Genomic DNA, 19,230 nt, shown 5'->3' on the forward strand with positions numbered 1-19,230 from the left:
CCCGTCAACACCTCAACCCTGCCAACTGTCCTTATGCCCTTACCCTGGTTTCAATGAAGAATCCTAGGAAGCTTGGAAAATCTGGGCATTCTGATTTAAACTCCCATAAATATTCCATAACGTGTGTTGAGCATATTGAGTCTGAAAGCCTGGGAGGGTTATTCACACCCAACTTGGCACACTCAGCCTAAAAGGAAAGGCTCAGGTTTCTGACACACTGTCAGTTTTACCCATTCTGAGGGTTAAATCTTGCACCTCATTGTCCCCATTGATAACTCACCAGGACTATCTTAATACATTTTCCATGAGTGCTCTGACTGCCACCAATGACAAATGTTGGTAACAATGCTTAGTTACAGGAGAGTGTCTCAAAGCACTTAACGTGTTATTGGAAGAGGTGACCTGTTACATGGAGCAGTGTATTTTCAAAAAAAAGATTACAAGAAGTCTTTGATTTTTACATTAAAAACTTTGTTTCTCATTTTGCTCACATCCCTGTAGCATTTTCCCTGTAGCTGTGACACTTTAGTCTGTATTCTGTTATTGTTTTTACCCTGTACTACCTCAATGCGCTGTGTAATGAATTGATCTGTACGAACAGTATGCAAGACAAGTTTTTCACTGTACCTCGGTACAAGTGACAATAATAAACCAATACCAATACCAATACATCTTTCAGACTAATAAATGGCAGAGGAATGTTGTGAAAGGATTTATAACTGTAACAATTAAATGCTTGAAGTTCCAAATAGATTAAGATTAAGATTAAGATTAAGATTAGATTAGATTCAGATCTTTATTAGTCACATGTACATCGAAACACACAGTGAAATGTATCTTTGTGTAGAGTGTTGCTGTAATAGCATTACACTAACCACTACACTACCGTGCCTGCCAATATGATGAATAATTATAGTTCAGATTGTTCATTTAAAGCCACCTTAAATACAACTTTAAATAAATAGCTGATGTACTATGAACATTAACAATATCAAATATTAATTCTTAGTGTTTCTCTACAACAAGTTGTTGGCCTTTCCTGCTAACAGTACATCCTCTTGTAGTTACGTACCTTTTGTTGGGAACATCAAATAGCTTCGTGATTTCCTTGGCTGCAGGATCAAGATCAGCCAGCCAAGCATTACTTTCTTAGGTATGCAATTGTTCCCATCCTAAGTACTTGTGTGTGACTCATGGTAGATTGATGGATGTTAGCATTTACACTTTCTGTATCCAAGAACAATAAATTGTTGGCTATAGAGTCGTACTGTCAGTCACCTGCACACTCCCATCAGAGCTGTCACTGTATCAGCCTCCACATGTCTGCTTTTGCTTCCTTCAGCATACTAACTATTCAATGACCCACTGAAGGCAATAGCTTCACAGAACCTGGCCATCCATTTCTTCTATTGCTTTATCTAAGCACAATCTGCCCCTTTGGTGAAGGAACATTTTCCATTTAGATTTCCATTAATAATTTTCAACCCTTTTCCTGTTCACCACCATCAGTTTCAGATACAAGCATTCCAATCAATCTTTGAATTTACCAATGACATCATCACCGCTCCTCCGAAGTCTGGTCAGGACAGATCAATAAAGCAGGCATTATATGTAGATGGATGAACACTGCAGACCTGTTAATAGGCATGGGATTTCACAATGACAGAAATATAATGGTAAATGTGGAGTAAACAGAAGATTCTGTACCAACTTGCATTTATGCATTGCATTGATATAGAATCTTATTCCAAGGCACTTAAAAGAAGAATAAATAGATAAATGTGACCAAAAGCTTGCTCAAAAGGGTGAATTTTAAGATGGGTTTGAAAGGAGAAGAACAAAGAGGAATATGGAGCTCTTTCGGGAGACAATTTCCAATAGAGTGACACTATGTGACAGAAGGCAAAGTTGCCAATGGAATGGTAAAAGGAGATGAGAGATCAGACGTATGAATAGAGAAGAGAAGAGTACTGCAGGGTGGGGAGGAGTTTACAGTGATAGGGTAGGGTGACCATAAAGTATAAGGTTGGTTATAAATAGGAGTTAATGAGATTTTGAGAAATAACATTGGACAGCAAGAACAATTTTGATGGGTTGAGCATTTCTTGATGGGATAGTTCTTGGTGATTTAGCCATAGATAAACTAAAGATGAAGAGAGGATGCCCAGGAAAATTGTCAAGTCTGGCCATTGTTCGGGCTTCAGTTGCAGATAGGTTAAGGCAATAACCAAGTGGGTGATATGGAAGGAGGAAGGATATGGAACGTGCTGGAAAAAATATGAACTTGATTTCAGGATTAGATAAGGTGCAGGACCTGTGAAAATCTACTTCATCCTCTGCAGTGACAAAGGATAAATTGATAATAAGAATATGGAAATTATGGTTGGATTTGAAAGAAATGGTTTTGATCTTCCAAAATCTTAACCAGAAGAAATTGCTATACATCTAATACTGAAGAGCAGGACACTACAAAGACAATAAAAAGTCAGTGGAGAGATCAGATAATATTGTTAAGTGGGAGTGTGTGGATGATGATATATGGGTCTTGGATAGTTCCTTGGGAATCTCTGTCATTGAAAATGTTGGAGTAGAACACAAAGGCATCGCTGGAGATAGTTTGACTACAATTGGATCATTAAGTCTGGAATGAAGTGAGGTAGTCAATGGAAGAGTATGGTGTGAATGACCATGTAAAAAGCTGCAGAGAGATCGAGGAAAGTGAAGGGGAATAGTGTTCTGAGATCACAATGCTCAGAATGCTCTGCAGCTTATCAACAAATGAAAAGGGAAGACAGACTAACATCTTCTTAATGTTGGAAAGGGAATGATTAGTGACCTACAATTAAATGACCCAACAAAATTAAAACAGTAGGGAAATAAGATAAGATATCTTTATTAGCCACATTTACATCGAAACACACAGTGAAATACATCTTTTTGTGTAGTGTTCTGGGGGCAGCCCGCAAGTGTCGTCATGCTTCTGCTGTCAACATAGCGTGTCCACAACTTCGTAACCTTTACGTCTTTGGAATGTGGGAGGAAATCGGAGCACCTGGAGGAAACCCACGCAGACACGGGGAGAACGTACAAACTCCTTACAGACAGTGGCCAGATTTGAACTCTGGTCACTGGCACTGTAAAGCATTACGCTAACCACTACACTACCGTGCCTGCCCTAAAATTTGATCTTAAAAGCGACCGTGGGAAGCCACATAAACTGTGAGATTTTCTAATGATTAACTCAGAAAATATCTGTTAAATTGCATGGACGTTCAAGAAATTAGCTAAACCAGCACATGAAGTTAAGAAATTTCTCACACATTTTGTCTTGCACTAGGCAAATCTTGCACTTTTGCATTTTTTTACTTGCAAGGACATTAATAGGCATCTTTCAAAAGTGTTTAAGTATTAAAAGAAAAATCTAAGCTGCTAAGAAATTGACTATGATATACAGACAGAGCTAATAATAGTTTAAAAAAGGGTTTCCATTACATAAAATCAGATTACTCCCAGGTTGTGGACTAACACTGATCAAAAATGCTTATGTTTTGATAAACCCACTTTTAGTTGTAAAACTGTGGCAGATAAAAAAATTAAATACACCAATGACAGTTTTGGAAGAAAAACTAAACAATTATGCTCTGAGACACTGGTCCACAGAAAACTTTATATTTGTGATGAGACAAATGATTTTGAGCGGACACTGTTTCACCTGTGTGGGCAACTTCTGCTTAAGTACTGAATAGTCTCAAAATGGAAACTCTGCCTCACAGTTTGTATGCAGACAGCTCTATCTAAAGAAATAGGAGAAAAATGCTGAACTATCATCTTGGTGACCAGTGAAAATATTTCAGTTTAAATAAAAAAAATTACAGCTGCTCATTTAGGTCAAAAGAAAGATTGCTCCAAAGATAACAAACCATTCCATGCAGAAGAAAGTTAAGGAATGATGAATTGGGGAAGCCAAGACACAGAAAAATGCAACTATGTCTGAAGCTGAAGGTTTGTGGAGAGAGAGAGTTCATAAGTTTTAATGTGTATTATTTCATTAACCCTGAGAAAATGATCAGCTTATCAAGAATCCTGTGGAAGTCTGTTATTGAATGAGGTCCCCACTTATCTCTATACATGGTTGATGAAATGAAGGTTACCTACATCTAATCTCTTTTTCTAATACATTATGCACCAGTTAATGGAGATATTACTCAGCAACCAATTCAATTTCCATATAAAATAGTTTGCTTAATAGGAACAATTAGATAACGACACTTTGTTTGTCAGTCTGGTATTTTTATTATAATTCTTTCATTCTAACGCTTCTTCTATAAACCTGTCAATTACTTCTCTGTTTTAATATATATGCTCTGTACTCATATTGTATATCTATTTATTTAACTACAAATTATCGATCCAGAGAGCCGTCGGGCCACGCAGTATGGAAACGTCCTTCAGCCCATCAAGTCCATGCCGACTATCAAATACCCACTTACGCTAATCCCATTTTAGTTTCTTACTGCTTGAAATGACTAAATGTATATGAAGGATACATGGGAAATGTTTTGGAATCCTTCATTAAAGGGATAGATGAAGAGAAAATAATTAGAAATAGACTACACGGCCTTTAAAAAAGGTCATGACTGATATACCTTTGAGGTATAGTGAATTATTCTGTTGATCAAATGAAGTTTCAGGAGGACATTGATAAGATGGAATTCCATAAAAATGCCTGTGAAATGTCAGGAAATGCGAGCTGACAATTTTAGTTAAGAAGTAATGATTATGCATTAGGTGGGGGAAAGCTGGATGATGTGGAATACCAAAGGGGTCTGGGATCCATCCTTAAGAAAAGACAGTACCTCATGTAGATAGGTTTATTTAAAGGAATACTGGATCTTATGTTTAGATATATTACAATGAAAGTATACAGGACCTCAATAATACCACTATTATCAAGTGGAACCTGTGCTTCACATCAGCAGAAAGATCTTGAGGTAATAGGAAAGCACTAACATTGACTGCATGAAGCCTTGCTCCAGCCATGCTTCTAGATCTGTCAGTGAAGTTGGCTTGTTGCTTGTATTATAGAGAACACATGTTGATTAAATGCTCGTTGCAATCCACACATCCATTTGAAGTTAGCTCCTACTGTCTCAAGAGGGGGTGTGAATTGCTTTGAAGTTCCAGGTTTGCTTTGGGATTTGATGTAGCCTTATTCCTCTACATTTCAACCATCTTTTTTAATGATAAGAAAGCTGCAGTTCATACTCAGCAATGCTTTTAGCTGTTGTTCTGCAGCATGGTGGAATTGTAACAGTAGAAAATCTCCATTCAGGTTGTCTGTCATGTCAGTTTTTTTGCTTATGTTGTGACAACTTTGAATTGATAACATAATGTGGATTCCGTTGTTTGTACATTATCACCTTTCACAAATCACAGAAGTAATTTAGCATTTGTCAGTTGGTGCATGATTGCATCAAGATGATGAATCATGCTGCAACCAGATTCCAAACAACAAACAAAACACTTTTGGGTTGGCTTTATTGGCTGGTGGTATCTGGCTCCCTGTAGTACATGAACGTGGATACGAGGTGATTCTTTCCTGTGGAAAATGAGTTCAATTATTGCAGGTAATACCAGTGTTGGAGCTCTCTGGTGCTTGCCTGATCACCTATAAGAAACAAAGGAGAAATGTTTCATAGAAGATCTGGAAATGGCATCCAAGAGAGAGGAGAGAACACAAGGGGATATGATCAGACAAAAATGAAGTGTGATAAATGTTTCCTTTCTGAACACAAAGTATAATTGCCTAGAAACTGGATGGCATTAGTGTTGATTTAACCCAGAGTAAGGAATGTTTGCAACAGTTTCCAATGTCAATTGTGATATTTCCTCTTATGACCCCAGTGTGATTTCTGCATCAGGTACGTGATCATTTTCCTGCTATGTTCCTTTTGGTGAGCAGTGAACACGGATTACCAGGTCATACTGACTGACCTGCACAATAAAAGTGCAAGAATTGCTGATAATATCACAGCATTGGACTATGAGTATAAGGGCTGTTTATATGACTGCCCGTAGTATTCGAAACAAGGTCAGTGAACTTGTGGCACAAATCAGTACAAAGTGGTATGATTTAGTGGCCTTTACAGAAATGTGGTTGCAGGGTGGAGATGATTGGGAATTAGAGAAACAAAGGACTGCAGATGCTAGAATCTAGTTGAAAAACACAATGATGCTGGAGGAACTCAGCAGGCCAGGCAGCATCCGTGGATAAAAGCAGGCGGTCAATGTTTCGGGTCAGGACCCTTCTTCAGGACTGAAGATAGGAAAAGGGGAAGCACAATATATAGGGGGGAAAAGCAAAGCAGTGATAGGCGGACAAAAGAGGGGCGGCAGGCTGGGCACAGGGTCGTGATAGGTAGATGCAGGTAAGAGATATTGATAGGCAGGTCAGGGGGAGAAGGGGAGAGCAGATCCATTGGGGATGGATCAAAGGTAAGGAGAGAGAGGAAAAATAGTAGAAAAAAAGAGGCTAGGAAAGGGAGGAAGAGAAGAAGCAAGGTGGGGGGGGCAGGGTGTTTGTGGCCACTTCTCTGCCACTTCCGCCATCTCCAACGGGACCCCCACCACCAAGCATATCTTCCCCTTGAGGAAGTAAAGGGTTAAGAAACTGTGACTGACTGTAACTATACAGCTGATGGAAAAATACCTCGCAAACAAGAGCACGCAAGCTACTGATCATGGATAAGTGATAATTACTGTGTCCGGAACCTTGGTTGCAGACCAGTTATGCTAGACAATAAGGGTGGTGGGTGCAATAAACAATGAGTGGGAAGCTTGTCCTAAACAATAAGGGTGATACCTGTCTTTGAATCTCTTGACTATAACTCAATTAAGTTGGACAATAGGTGCAATGTCTCTCTTTGGATCTCTGAGGCCTGACTGAAACTTGAGGTGCCGCATTTATTAAGAGTGCATGACAATATCTGTATAAATTTCTGTCTGCTCGTTTGTAAGAGAGAGACCTCGGGAAGCGACTCTCAACGAATGCTGAAGCGACCTCTCCTTAGTGGTATACTGCTAATAAATGCGTTTTATCAAATCAACCTTGTGGCGCTGTGTTACTTTGCAGCGGACAGAAGTGGGAACTTAAAATCGGGACGACACCCTCCCCACTGCTTTCTGCCTTTCGCAGGGACCGCTCTCTCCGCAACTCCCTAGTTCACTCCTCCCCCTCCCCCCCCCCCCCCCCCCACCCATCCCGCTCCCACCTCGGGAACTTCCCACTGCCCCCGCCATGGGTGCAACGCCTGCCCCTGCACCACCTCCATCACCTCCATCCAGGGACCCAAACAGTCCTTTCAGATGAGACAGAGATTCAACTGCACCTCCCTTAATATCATCTACTGCATTCGGTGTTCCAAGTGTGGCCTCCTCTAGACCAAATGCAGACTAAGTGACTGTTTCGCAGAACACCTGCGCTCTGTCCGTAACCGCGATCTGCATCTCCCCGTTGCCAGTCACTTCAACTCCTCCTCCCACACTATCACTGATATGTCAGTCCTCGGCCTTCTCCACTGCCAGGAGAATTCCAAGTGCAAACTGGAGGAACAGCACCTCATTTTCCATCTTGGAACCTTGCAGCCTAATGGCATGAACATTGAATTCTCCCACTTTAGGTAATCCCCACAAACATGTCCCTACCCCTACCATGCTTCTTCCCTTCTTCCCTTTCCTAGCCTCTTTTTTCTATGTTTTTTTTCCTCTCTCTCCTTACCTTTGACCCATCCCCCAGTGGATCTGCTCTCTCCTCCTCCCCCCTCACCTGCCTATCACCATCTCTTACCTGCATCCACCTATCACCACCCTGTACCCACCCCGCCTCCCCTCTTCTGTCCACCTATCACTGCTCTGCTTTTCCCTCTTACATATTGGGCTTCCCCTTTTCCTATCTTCAGTCCTGAAGAAGGGTCCTGACCCGAAACATTGACCGCCTACTTTTCTCCATGGATGCTGCCTGGCCTGCTGAATTCCTCCAGCGTCATCGTGTTTGGGAATTAAATATCCAAGGATATCAGATAATAAGGAAGGATAGGCAGGAAGGTAAAGGAGTTGGGGTAGCGCTCTTACTGAAGGATGAGATCAGGGTGATAATGAGAGACAATATAAGATCTAAGAAGCAGTATGTTGAGTCCATCTGGGTAGAGATTAAGAATAATAAAGGGAAAAAAATCACTGGTGGGAGTTGTCTATAGGCCACCGAATAATAACATTACAGTGGCACAGGCAATAAACCAAGAAATATCTGACGCATGTAAGAGTGGAATGGCAGTTGTCATGGGGGACTTTAACTTCCACATAGATTGGGCGAATCAAGTTGGTCGAGGCAGTCCTGAGGAGGACTTCATTGAATGCATCCATGATAGCTTTCTTAAACAGCATGTTAGTGAACCCACAAGGGAAAATGTTATCTTAGATCTGGTCCTCTGCAATGAGACAGGTAAAATTAACGATCTTGTAGTTAGGGATCCTCTTGGAAAGAGTGATCATAGGTTGAATGAATTTCTCATACAAACGAAGGGTGCAATAGTTTGATCTAAAACCAGTGTCTTATGCCTAACTAAGGGAGACTACAACAGGATGAGGGAGGAGTTGGCTAGCGTAGACTGGGAACACAGGCTACATAGTGGGACAGTTGAGGAACAGTGGAAGACTTTTTTGTGGGAAAAGGTTCTTTGTGGTCTCAAAGGTAGAGGACTCAGGACACAGTCTTTGGATTTTAAAAAAAGGATTTATTTACAAAGACAAACGTGGGAACAGAATGAACGGGAACGGATGCACACTCACACACGCACACGGGTGATCATGAAATGTGAGGGGAGTCGCAATGGGGGTAAAGTGCGCACGCGTGCGTGCGCGCGCGCACACACACACACACACACACACACACACACACAGAGTGAACTAGTTACAAACGATCAAAGAAAACGCAATATGGTGCCTGAACCCCCTGACTCTGGACAAGTGTCGGCTCTAAGCTACCGGGAATTACTCAGGACGCTCGTAAACCCCTGTGGAAGTGCACACTCTTAACAGTGGTCCCTCAGATTGGTTTCAACTCTGGCAGCAATCGAAAAGAGAAAGAGCCATGCACATGTGGCATTCTTTATAGTGCTGGAGAGCTGGGTGGAGCTAGCTCAGGTAATTCAACAGGTCCAATAGGTCACGGCCAGGTACAAAAGGTGTGCATGGGAACCAATGGTCAAGAGTGTGTGCTAATGGGTGGGTGGAGCCAGACCTTGATTGACAGTGGTGTCGCTTTTGACCAGTACTTGATGGTGTCACATGACAGCCATGACCTTTCACACTACAGACTTTCAAAGAGATTTTTCGCAGTGCTCAACGAAAGTATATTCCGGTTAAAAGCAAGGACAGTAAGGGTGGGGAGAGCCAGCCTTGGATAACTAAGGAAATAAAAGAAGGCATCAAACTGAAAGCTCATGCATACAAAGTCGCCAAGAAATATGGGAAACTGGAAGATTGGGAAAACTTTAAAAAGCAACAAAGAACCACAAAGCAAGCAATAAGGAAAGGGAAGATAGATTATGAAAGTAAACTAGCACAAAATATAAAAACAGATAGTAGAAGTTTTTATAATTATGTAAAGCGGAAAAGGGTGGCTAAAATGAACGTAGGTCCCTTGGAAGATGAGAAGGGGGAGTTAATATTGGGTAATGTGGAAATGGCCGAGGCTTTGAACGACTATCTTGTGTCAGTCTTCACTGTGGAGGATATGTCTCACCTGCCAAAGAGAGATGTCATGGATGCTATGGGAAGTGAGGACCTCGATACAATTGTTGTCACTGAAGAAGTAGTGATGAGCAAACTAGTGGGCCTAAAGGTAGATAAGTCCCCTGGTCCTGATGGGATGCATCCCAGGGTACTGAAAGAAATGATGGAAGTTATAGTAGACACGTTTGTGATAATTTACTAAAATTCTCTGGATTCTGCGCAGGTCCTGGTGGATTGGAAGACAGCGAATGTCACACCATTGTTTAAAAAAGGATGCTGGCAAAAGGTGGGTAACTATAGGCCAGTTAGCTTAACGTCTGTAGTCAGAAAAATGTTTGAAGCTATCATTAAGGAAGAAATAGCAAGACATCTGGATAGAAGTATTTCCATCAGGCAGACACAGCATGGATTCAGGAAGGGCAGGTCCTGTTTGACAAACTTACTAGAGTTCTTTGAGGATATAATGAGTGCAGGGGATAGAGGGGAACAGGTGGATGTTATATACTTGGATTTCCAGAAGGTGTTTGATAAGGTGCCGCATAAAAGACTTATCCATAAGATGTGGATACACGGAGTTGGGTGTAATGTATTAGCATTAATAGAGGATCTGTTAACCAATAGAAGTCAGAGAGTTGGGATAAATGAGTGTTTCTCTGGTTGACAATCAGTGGTGAACAGGGTGCCGCAGGGATTGGTCCCAGGCCTGCAACTGTTCACGATATACATTAATGATTTGGAGGAGGGGACTGAGTGTAGCATATCTAAGTTTGCTGATGGCACAAAATTGAGTGGAAAAGCAAATTTGCAGAGGATGCAGAGAGTCTGTAGAGAGATATAGATAGATTAAGTGAGTGGACAAGGGTCTGGTAGATGGAGTACAACGTTGGTAAATGCGAGGTCATCCACTTTGGAAGGAAAAATAGAAGATCAGATTATTATTTAAATGGTGAAAGATTGCAGCATGTTGTTGTGCTGAGGGGCCTGGGAGTGCTTGTGCATGAATCACAGAAGATTAGTTTGCAGGTGCTACAGGTTATCAAGAAGACAAATGGAATGTTGACATTCATCGCCAGAGGGATCGAATTTAAGAGCAGGGAGGTTATGCTGCAATTGTACAGGATACTGATGAGGCCGTACCTGGAGTACTGCGTGCATTTTTGGTCTCCTTACTTGAGAAAGGATATACTGGCTTTGGAGGTGGTGCAGAGGAGGTTTACCAGGTTGATTCCAGAGATGGGGGGGTTAGTCTATGAGGAGAGATTGAGTCGCCTGGGACTATACTTGCTGGAATTCAGAAGAATGACAGGAAATCTTATAGAAAACAAAAAATTATGAAAGGGATAGATAAGTTAGAGGCAGGAAAGTTGTTTCCACTGGTAGCTAAGACTAGAACAAGGGGGCATAGCCTCAAGATTTGGGCAAATAGATTTAGGACGGAGATGAGGAGGAACTGCTTTTCCCAGGGAGTAGTGAATCTGTGGAATTCTCTGCCCAGGAAGGCATTAGAGGCTACCTTATTCAATATATTTAAGACATAGTTAGATAGATTTTTGCATAGTAGAGGAATTAAAGGTGATGGGGAACAGGCAGGTAGGTGGATCTGAGTCCAAGGCCAGATCAGCCATGATCTTATTGAATGGCAGAGCAGGCTCGATGGGCCAGATGTCTACTCCTGCTCCTATTTCTTATGCTCTTATGTTTTCAAGTTCTTGTCCAATCTCCTGTAATGAACCAGGGAGGAACTTTCAGAGTATTACAGGGGAACTAGGATCACAGTGTCCTGGGGCACCTTTTTTTGGGCACTCCTGGAATAACGTGTCTTAATCCGTCAGTGCCAACCTGGGATACCTACATTTGTGTAGAAAAATAAACTTAAATCCTTGGGACATCCCCACTCACCTGCAATAGTGCCCTAGTTTCCCACTATCCTCAATCTCTCATTCAAATCCACTCAACACTGGTGCAGAATATAGAATCACTTACATTTCCATATTTCTTGATGTCACAGAAGGAGGCCATTTGGCCAATCAATTTGGGTCATTGGTTCTCAGGGTGTTCTCATTCCCCCATTAATCTTCCCTGTCACCTATTTTCCCCACATTCACCTCAACTCTCCCTCTTGATTCTACCACTCACCTACACACAGGGGACCATTTACAGTTAGCAAATAGCCAAACAACCTGCATTTCATTGGAATGTGGGAGCATCCAGAGGAAAAAATGGAGAATGTGCAAACTCCACACAAACAGCATCGGAGGTCAGGACTGACCCCAGGCTAAAGGCCATAAGCAAGATTAGAAAGATGCTCATCGATGGTATCTGGCCTCTTGCCCCACTCCACTTCCTATGGATTTCTGGGGATTCTAGTTGGGCAATCCTGAGACCCAACAGTGAATGTCTCCAAAACCTTGAAAAGCCCTGTCGTAAATGCACAGGGAGCAAGGTAATGGCTCAGCCAGGAACTTCTCTCCCTCCAGGCATTGCATCTCATTTCAACCAGAAATATTTGATTTGTTTACCTTCAGCCCTGAGAAAACAAACCCTCCCATTATCTGGAGTGTGAAAGGTCCAGTGACTTGTTAGCATGCTGAGCATCTGTAATAAATTCTAATATTTGGTGATAAAACTTCTCAAATATCAGGAATTATTTTATTACTACAACTGCCCACTTTATACAGAACCAGAATGAACACCTTGTTGTACAACCCTGTGTGGTCCTCCCAATCTGCTGCTGAAACGTCAACAGAAATTTTGCTGAATTAGAAATTCCAGGCTTCGCCTTCATTTAACCAGATCCTGCTCCCCATTTCACTGATTACTGCACCTGCCTCTCATTAAATATTTAGCTTTTTCTATGACTGATATAATTTGTTCTAACTCTTCTATTTGGTTTAAAGCAATCCTGAAGTTTATGTGAGTTTCAAAATAAAAGTGGCTGAACATCAGATAAAAAGCAAGTATTTTAGCCAATTATATGAAAGGATATACTGTAATCAAGTAATAAGTATGTGATTCTCAAAATTCCATAGATCTCCCAGCATACCCCCATGGTACATTGGCAGGGATATCAGAATGGTTGGAGATATGATCATGAACTGGGTACATTGGGATCTGGGTTTTCCAAGTGTTGGTCTATTGTTGAACCTTCTGTATGATCATGTGGAGCTGGAACCAGGCATAGCCCTCACCAAACACCAAGGTAGAAGGGAACAAAGTCTCCTGACATTTTGCCAGGAGTGTTTTGTTTGATACCTGAAGATGAAGAAAGAAGTATGACACCTATTATTTAGATTTCCAAGTAGTTGTAAACACCTTGTGGTGCTGAAATAAATCTCAACATTGTAGTAAAACAGCTTCTCAAGTCAAGAGTAGCTTTATTAAAGAGCTCTGTTATCAAACCTCTGGGAATCCCTTTGCTTAAAATATTTGCAGGAAGCAAAAGTGCATTTTAGATTGTTCATTCTTCACCAGTGTGCAGAAAGCCTCTGGAATACGCTGGCGGATAATGTGGAGGGTTCCAACTCTGTGTGGGCTTTCATGGAGGAGCTGGACCAGTTTTTGACTGAGACAGCATAATATCCTGAAAGGAGTTTTGAGAGATTGTGCAATCCTATTGTTCAGCCCCTTCTAGTGGTTGGGTGACAACCCAAGGTAAAATGGCTTCACAGAAGTACACGGTGGAACGTTGTTAGATTGTGAGTATTCTTTTAAACTTGGTGTTTTGGTTACACTGAGTTATGATTAGCAGATCTTGTATCACTTGGAAGGTAAGTGTAATTAAATTTGACACTTTGCCTATATGACTGGACCTGTTCTGGATGAGGTGGGGAAACTCTTGAGAATTGTCTTTCTTTATTGGCTTTGAGTTTCTTTCTATTACTTTGCCTCTTCCATGTTTCTGTGAGGTGGAGCCAACAAGGAGGTCAAACCAAATCCAAAGGCCTATAATCTGAATAGGATGAATCCTTTAAAAAAATGAAATACAATCACCTTACAAATAACAGTTTTGAAATGGAGACACAAGAGACTGCAGATGCTGGAATCTAGATGAAAAACACTATGATGCTGGAGGAACTCAGCAGGCCAGGCAGCATCCATGGAGAAAAGCAGGCGAAGTTAAAGTCCCCCATGATAACTGCCGTTCCATTCTTACATGCATCAGATATTTCTTGGTTTATTGCCTGTGTCACCGTAATGTTATTATTCGGTGGCCAATAGACAACTCCCACCACAGCAGGCCAGGCAGCATCCGTGGAGAAAAGCAGGCAGTCAATGTTTCGGGTCAGGACCCTTCTTCAGGACTGAAGATAGGGAAAGGGGAAGCCCAATATATATGAGGGAAAAGCATAGCAGTGATAGGTGGACAAAAGAGGGGAGGCGGGGTGGGCACAAGGTAGTGATAGGTAGATGCAGGTAAGAGATATTGATAGGCAGGTGCGGGGGAGGAAGGGAGAGCAGATCCACTGGAGGATGGGGCAAAGGTAAGGAGGAAAAAAGTGGGATAGAAAAAAGAGAGATAGGCTAGGAAAGGGAAAAAAAAGAAGAGGCATGGTTGGGGGTGGGGGTGGGGGGGTTGGGTGTGAGGACTACTTAAACTGTGAGAATTCACTGTTCAATCCTGAAGAAGGGTCCTGACCTGAAACGTTTGACTGCCTGCTTTTCTCCACGGATGCTGCCTGGCCTGCTGAGTTCCTCCAGCATCAGACTGCAGATACCGTAATCTGGAGCAAAAAGTAAACTGCTGGAGGAACTTAGTGGGTCAGGCAGCATCTGTGGAGGTAGATGGATAGTCGACGCTTCACATCAAGACACTACATCAGGACTGAGGGTGTAGAGGGGAGATAGCCATTATAGAGAGGTGAGGGGAAGGGATGAGGCAGGTGCTGGCAGGTGATAGTTGGAATCAGGTGAGGAGGGGAATGATGAGCAGATGGACCCAGGTGGCTGGAGGGGAAGAGTAGACATAGAGATGGAGGCTGGAAGGTGATAAGTGGAGACAACAAAAGGCTGCATATTCTGCAATCTGATCAGTGAGGGAGGTGATAAGTGGAACCAGATAAGGGAGGGGCAATGGGCAAATGGAACCAGATAAAGGAAGGGAAAGAAACTGGGTCACAGGCAGTTGGGAGGAGGGCTCTGGAAAGACGGGAGTGGAGTGAGCGAACCTGGGTGAATGAGAAGGAGAGAGAAAGGAACACAGCAGGTTACCTGAAGTGGAAAATTCAGTGTTCATATCATTGGGTTGTAGACTCCCCAGATGGAATATGAACTGCTGTTCTTCTAGTTTGCATTTGGACTCACCCTGGCAGAGGAAAAGGCTGGGATAGGTAGCAAAGTGACTTGTAACCAGGAGCTCAAGATGACCATTGTGACAGGGCACAAGTGCTTGGCAAAGCAGTTGCCAGTCTACACTTGGTCTCGCTGATGTAGAGGAGGCCACATTGCAAGTACCGAATGAGGTCGATGACTTTGGAGGAGGTGCATGTGAATTTCTGCCTCACCTGGAAGCGCTGTTTTGGTGTCCCTGGATGGTGGTGAGGGAGGAGGTGTAGGGACAAGTATTGCGCCTCCCGCGGTTGCGGGGAAAAGTGCAAGGGGTGGGTGGGGAGGGATGAGTGAACCAGGGAGTCATGAAAAGAGCATTTCCTGCAGAAAGCAGAAAGGGGTGGGGAGGGGAAGATGTGACCGGTTTTGGGATGGCAAAGCAGCTGGCGGAAATGACGAAGAAGGATGTGCTGGATGCAGAGGCTGGTGTGGTGAAAAGTAAAGACCAAGGGAACTCTATCCCTGTTCTGTTTGGAGGAGGTGGGGTGAGATCAGAAGTGTGGGAAATGGAGGCAATGTGGGTGAGGGGTCTATCAACCACAGTGGAGGGGAAGCCATGCTTCCTGTAAAAGGAAGACATTTCAGATGAGCTGGTACAGAAAGCCTCATCTCAAGAACAGACGCAGTGGAGACAGAGAAACTGAGAGGAAGGGATGGCATCCTTATAAGAGGCAGACTGTCAGAGCAACCTATATATGTTTCAGATCAATCTCCATATGTTTACAATAACCCTTTGAAATTTCACTTATGTCAATGGAATGAGCTTTGAAGGTGGAATACAATGCACTGATTCTACTACATAGGGCATTTAATGTGACGAAACAGGGATGAATTTTGAGGTGGTAAACTCACAAACAGAACTGCCAGTAAAACAGTGCACAGCCTTTCTGATTTAGTGGACTGCAAGACCAACAAAATTTTACAGAAATAATTAATAGGCTTATTACTTTTCAATCTAGCTTTGTCCAGTCTCCCTGAGGAATTTTATGTAGCACTGTGGAAAGAAAAACAGCATTTGAAATGTAGGTAATGCATCAGTGTGTTTGGAAATTGATGTCGCTGTAATTCTGATTAGAAACAAAAACCTATGGCAGAAGCACTGCATTTTTAATGAGTTCTAATGAACAGGCTCATTAGCGTCACAAATGGCAGAGGAGTCATTATCTTTATCAGTAGCTGAACCCCATTATGTTTCTGTGGGAAATAGATAATAACTGATGTATCTGTTTGAAGTGGAGCAGGGTAGCACTTGGGAAATCAACAGATCCTGATGACTTTCAGCCTTTTACAATGCATTGATTTTATGTCAGATAAGTAAAACGAAGATAACATATAGTTTCTGCAAAAGGCGTCATTAAACGCACAAATAAAGTTGGAAATGCAAGGAGGAGGCAACCTTGTCTGTTAAATAAGGAAATGCACTCTTCTAAAAGAAACATGATTTAATTCATGTGTTGTTGTGGTCAGTGAACAAATTCAACCTGTTTCTCTCCTTGCTGATTTTACTGTGACTTGGTAATTTTCTCACCAGAGTCCCAGATAGGAGGTATTACTGCCTTCTGACAATGATGCATGTTACATAGAAAGATGTTGGAAGAAGTTCCATCATGTGGGTTATGGTTTATTACTTTGTTGTTGCTGAATACCGTTGCTGCATTTCCTATTGTTTGGGATTCTTAGACTTTTTGAGATTGTGCTCTGGAATCCTTTTGATCCGACTTGGGCTGATTGTTTCATAGTGACTGAAAAATTCCATTTCTATTTTCCTTTTGTTTACTAAATCCTATCACAGGCTCCTGGCCCATCAGTTCTCATCCTGATGCTCCATTCCCTCCATGTTCATGTTACTGCCCATGCCAGCATCCTCCTCCTGCCCCCTAACTCTGTGAAAAATCTGTGTTCCCCTACATCTGGTTTCTTTTATAATGCAGACTTCCTTTACTGTAGCATTGGCAGAGATGCCTTCAGATGTCCAGATTGTAAGTTCTAGAATTCCCTTGCCATACTTTTCCCCTTCTCCATCTCCCTTTTCTTCATCTTTAACATCTAACTCTTTGACTAAGTTTTATTTCATCTTTCATAACACATCCTTTGGATTGAGAAGGTTAAATGCTAAATTTTAGATTTTCTTCTGATTGTTTAGATTTGATTTATCATAATTAAAACCTGGCCAGATTCTTCTCATCATTAATTTCTGGTATATAGATGATTTTCAACTTTTAGCCTTCTGCTTTATTGGTAGAGAAATGTGAAAGTTAAAAATGATCCTTGTTCTTCTGTGCTTTTCCCCTCTAACTGAGTTCCCAGCACAGTCACCTGAGAGCACTTCATTAGAATTTATTGTTCTAAGGTTGAATATATTCATTGCACACATTCATTTTTCCAGTATTCCCATCAGCTCCAGTAATTCAGTTCCAGAATTCCCATCAGTTACCTGACTGTGACCTCGTCTACTATTTTCTAGGTGTAACTTAATATCAGATCCAGTAGCTTTCTTGACCATAGAATTAGGTAGGTTTCACCACCTATTATTTCCCAATCTATTCTTGGTACATTATCTGGTAAAGAAAAAGGAGGCACATATCAGGTATAGGCAGTTAGGATCAAATGAGGCTCTTGAGGAGTATAAGAAATGCAAGAGAACACTTAAGAGAGAAATCAGGAGGACTAAAAGAGGACATGAGGTTGCTCTGGCAGATACTGTGAAAGACAATCCCAACAGTTTCTATAGCTATATTAAGAGCAAAAGAGTGTGGTCACCTATGCGTGGAGCCAAAAGAGATGGGGGAGGTCTTAAATGAATTTTCTGTATCTGTATTTACTTGAGAGACAGACACAGAGTCTGTAGAACTGAGGAAAAAGAGTAGTGAGGTCATGGACCGTATCTGGATTACAGAAGAGGAGGTGCTTGCTGTCTTGAGGCGAATGAATGTGGATAAATTCCCAGGGCCTGACAAGGTGTCCCCTCAGATCTTGTGGGAGGCAAGTGCAGAAAGTGCAGGGGCCCTGGCAGAGATATTTAAAATGTCCTTAGCCACGGGTGAGGTGCCAGAGGGCTGGAGGATAGCTAATGTCGTTCCGTTGTTTAAGAAAGGCTCTAAGAATAAACTGGGAAATTATAGGCCAGTCAACCTGCTGTCAGTCATGGGTAAATTATTGGAAGGTATTCTGAGGGACCAGACATATGAGTGGATAGACAGGGGCTGATTAGGGAACACAGGGATTAGGGATAGTTAACATGGCTTTGTGCATGGCAGGTCATGTCTAACCAATCTTGTAGAGTTTTTCAAGGAGGTTACCAGAAAGGTTGATCAAGGGATGGCAGTGGACATTATCTACATGGACTTTAGCAAGGCCTTTGACAAAGTCCCGCATGGGAGGCTGCTCCAGAAGGTTAAGTCACTTCAGGATGAAGTAGTCAATTGGATTCAACATTGGCTTCGTGGGAGAAGCCAGAGAATGGTAGTAGATGGTTTTCTGTCTGATTGGAGACCTGTGACTAGTGGTGTGCTGCAGGGATCGGTGCTGAGTTCATTGTTGTTTATCATTTATATTAATGATTTAGATGATAATGAGGTTAAGTGGACCAGCAAATTTGCAGATGACACCAAGATTGGGGGTGTAGTGGACAGCGAGGAAGGCTATTGAAGCTTGCAAAGTGATCTGGACCAGCTGGGAAAATGGGCTGAAAAATGGCAGATGGAATTTAATGCAGACAGTTGTGAGGTGATGCACTTTGGGTGGACAAACCAGGGTAAGACTTACACAGTGAATGGTAGGGCTCTGAGGTGTGTGGTAGAACAAAGGAACCTGGGAATACAGATCCATAATTCCTTGAAAGTCTCATCACAGGTAGATAGGGTTGTAAAGAGAGCTTTTGGCACATTGGCCTTCATAAATCAGGGCAATGAATACAGGAGTTGGGATGTTATGTTGAAGTTGTATAGGATATTGGTGAGGTCAAACTTAAGAGTATTGTGTGCAGTTCTGGTCACCTACCTGCAGGAAAGATATCAATAAGGTTGAAAGAGTGCAGAGAAAATTTGCACCAATGTTGCTGGGACTTGAGGACCTGAGTTATATGGAAAGGATGAATAGGTTTGGACTTTATTC

The sequence above is a fragment of the Pristis pectinata genome, chromosome 4 (assembly GCF_009764475.1).
Source record: "Pristis pectinata isolate sPriPec2 chromosome 4, sPriPec2.1.pri, whole genome shotgun sequence".
NCBI lineage: Eukaryota > Metazoa > Chordata > Chondrichthyes > Rhinopristiformes > Pristidae > Pristis > Pristis pectinata.